The sequence below is a fragment of the Oryctolagus cuniculus genome, chromosome 2 (assembly GCF_964237555.1).
Source record: "Oryctolagus cuniculus chromosome 2, mOryCun1.1, whole genome shotgun sequence".
Lineage (NCBI taxonomy): Eukaryota > Metazoa > Chordata > Mammalia > Lagomorpha > Leporidae > Oryctolagus > Oryctolagus cuniculus.
In genome coordinates, this window is record NC_091433.1 from 143004755 (window position 1) to 143008480 (window position 3726).

Below are 3726 nucleotides of genomic sequence, written 5' to 3' on the forward strand. Positions count from 1 at the left end.
ACATATGTCCCAAATTAATTCTGAAGCAATTTCAGACTCAGATTTGTGTTAATGCATTTAGTAAGTAATTAGTTGTCCATTCATTCATTAACAGCATATTTAAAAACTTCTTTGAAAACCCCACCAACCCTCTCAACAAAGTGGCATTTATAAGAAGACAGAAGGGATATAAAATATGTTGGGTATAAGACAGGAAAACAAATCAGAAAAAATCATACGTGAATTTTAGAAGAATAATCATCATAGAAGTGGGATTTACAAAGAAAACGCTTGGCTCTCCCTTACCTTTTCACACAGGAAGGCAGAAGTTGTGATTTGGAGCTGCATCACTGGGTTCTTTAGCATTTTATGATTCCAGTTTAGTATAATGTTTTTCTCTCTTGAACATTATAATTTTTCTTCCATTTGTAAAGCGCTTTATAGTTTTATAAGCAGTTTCACATAGAGTAGTTCATTTGTGGAACTAATAGCATTTACATGGGATAACAATATCCTAATAGTGCAATTCACATAATGAGTTTAAGTTGTTATTAGAATGAATGCCACTTGGATGAGGTGCAAGTGGGAACCAGACTGGTCAACAGTCTTGAGATAAGCTTTGGCCATTCCCGATGTGTAGGTGGTGGGGTCCATGTGTCTTTCTCTCTCTAGGCCTCTTGATTCTTTTCCTTTATTTGTGTACAATCTGTCCTTTGTCTCTGTTCTCCCTTAGCACAGAGGATAAATTAGGGCACAGAACAGGGGAATCAACAGGACTTGATGTACTTGATTGTACCTTTTGTACTAAGGGTATAAAAAATCAATATATTTTATTTTTGTTTCCATATATTTTGAATTTAAAAATACTAAAGTTGGGATACAAATGAGAACAGTTGACTGCTTCTTAGTATGCTGACATAAAGACTTGGAAGTACTTCATGTATGAGTTGATAGAAACCCCAAATGCTGTTTAGGATGAATAAAAAGAATTTTGCCCCATTGAAATGTAGCTTGTCCTAGAGAGAAGAGGTAACACTTGAGTGTTGAATCACTCTTTTCATTCTCTCTTGATCCCTTCTCTCCTCGAATACTGATGTGCTAGATTTTCCACCTTCAGAGCTTCATAAAATCTCAGTCTTTTGGTGAGCAAAGCCAATTGTTTAGGATTATATGGGTAGTTATCAATTTTGAGATTTTCTGAGGAAAAAAAATTTAAGGATCTGGGACAATATAGGGGACTGGAGGGTGATGAATGAAATTACTTTTGGGGAATATGTCCATAAAAAATTATTTTATTGTTTATAAGTGAAGGCTAAAAAGATAGTCTGTCCCTCTGTCAGGTTTTTCCTTCACTGTTGTGATAGAGATTGCTGGTTTCTCTCTCTTCATCCCTCCAACCCTCACCCCAACATTGTAAACGTATCACCTGTGCTATGTTGGAAATGGCAACGTGCCAACTGAAAAGATCCTAGTCCCCTTTCTGGCTCCATCAGCCTATGCCTATAGTTGTTTTGTTTTTGTTTGTTTGTTTTTTATAGGCAGAGTGGACAGTGAGAGAGAGACAGAGAGAAAGGTCTTCCTTTTCCATTGGTTCACACCCCCCCAATGGCTGCTGTGGCTGGCGCATCGCACTGATCCAAAGCCAGGAGCCAGGTGCTTCTCCTGGTCTCCCATGTAGGTGCAGGGCCCAAGCACTTGGACCATCCTCCACTGCACTCCCGGGCCACAGCAGAGAGCTGGACTGGAAAAGGGGCAACCGGGACAGAATCTGGCGCCCCAACTGGGACTAGAACCTGGGGTGCCGGCGCCACAGGCAGAGGATTAGCCCATTGAGCCACTGCGCCGGCCCAGCCTATAGTTTTTACAATATAGCTACACCTGTACATCCCAAGAGGATGTACAGAATGAAGCTACCTGCTTAAGGGCGAAAGAGAAAATGATATGAAGAATCCAAGACATTGAAACTGTGTGGAACACGGCTTGTGGATTCTTCTGTTACTCTAGCCAACACCAGGTGACCAACTGTGCTCAGTAACTGCTTGATAAGGTTATACTGCATCTCTCCCTTCCTGATCCCGAGTCCCAGATCACTGCCTTCATACAGCATACTACTAAGATCTACGGTTCTGGAAGTGCAACCCAGAAGTATTAGCAGTGCTTTGTAAGGAGAGTTACATCTTGGGACTAACAAGTACCCTTTCCAGTGGGAGACAGAAGCCAATAGATCCACGCATTCCTCTTTCTTGCTTGCTGAGGGTCCTGAGACATATTCCCCAAAGCTCCAACCGCACTTCAACAGGTCACCATAGTGTTGCTTCCTTGCTTTCTTCTATTCCTATTCACAAATAAACTTACATATTCAACTTTGTGTCAGAATTCTCTTTCTAGGGACTCTAGGCTGTGATGGATGAAATCATGAAGTAATAATTCAGTCCTGGATGGCCTGACACTGAACTTTATTCTTTTGCTTTTTTTTTTTTAAGTGGGAGAATTATTGTTGTTTTCAGCTCAAGAATTTCTATTTTGTCCATTGCTATAATTTCTGCTTTTAAAATTTACACCTCTATTTAATGACATGTCATTCGTATATTTTCCTTCAGTTATTTGGACAGAGTTTTTTTTTTCTTAGTTCTTTGCATATATTTTTAAAAGTTGATTTAGAGTGTGTCTAGTAAGTACAACTTTGGATTTCACCAAGATGATATCTAATAACTGGATGTTTTATTGCATGTGGACCTCCTCTTCTGTTTCTTGGTATTTTTTATAATTTTCTCTTGAAAACAAAACAATTTTCTTCAAATATTTATTTTATTGTTTTTATTTTACAATATCTAATAGAGATTATAGACATTCAATGTACACAATATAATTTGATATACATCTAAACATTGTCTAATAATTATCAACATTAAATAACACAAAACATGGAATCTTTCAAGAATTTGTGTGTCATCCTTTCATAGAAGTTATACTGAATTTCTCTATCTTTCCAAGTATAGTATATGTGCTGCTGAAATAAGCATTAAATATTACACTTAAATAATATAATGTTGTCAATTCTGGAAAGCCGATTTCTCTCCACCTTCTCCAGAGTTTATTGTTGCTGTTGTTTGTGATTTCTGTGGCTGTTTAGTTACTTTTCATGACTAATTCTGTATGATTTATATGTTACCATAGGTAGCCATTGAATTCTCTCCACAATAAGCTTATTGGCCAGTTGGTGATTAAACTGACATTTCCTTAAGTGCTTTGTACCTATAATTTCCCCTGCCTTTTCCAATAGGATTGTGTGTGTGTTGAGGTATACTTTCAATTGTTATAATTGGTATTTTGCGACTCTGGTTTTGCTTCACTTCTAGTTTGTGCAAATCCTCAAAATCAGCTAAAGGTAAGTGAATAGAGCCTTTCAAAGTGTTTCCTTGGCATGTGCACAATATGGCATATGCACATGGCCTTTTCAAGTGCCAGGAACACATTGGAACTTTTTAAAAAAAGATTTAGTAATTTATTTTAAAATTAAAGTTATGAATGTGGGGGGGAGTAGGGATGGGGGAAAGAGAGACAGAGATGGGAGACAGATCTTCTATCCAGTGGTTCATGCCCTAAATGGGTGCCAGTGCTAAACCAGACCAAAGTCAGGAGGCAAGAGTTTCATTTGGGTCTCCAGCACTTGAACCAGCCTCCACTGATTTTCCATCCATTAACAGGGAGCTGAATTGAAAATGGAGCAGCTGGGACTCCACGCTA

General features: G+C 38.3%; 1 non-coding gene across 1 annotated transcript; it reads right to left on the reverse strand.

The window, feature by feature from the left end:
• Positions 1-2897: 2897 nt before the first annotated feature.
• Positions 2898-3002, reverse strand: LOC127490428 (U6 spliceosomal RNA). Its single transcript, XR_007918382.1, has one exon. It is a non-coding gene; the product is annotated as a U6 spliceosomal RNA (small nuclear RNA).
• Positions 3003-3726: the final 724 nt, after the last annotated feature.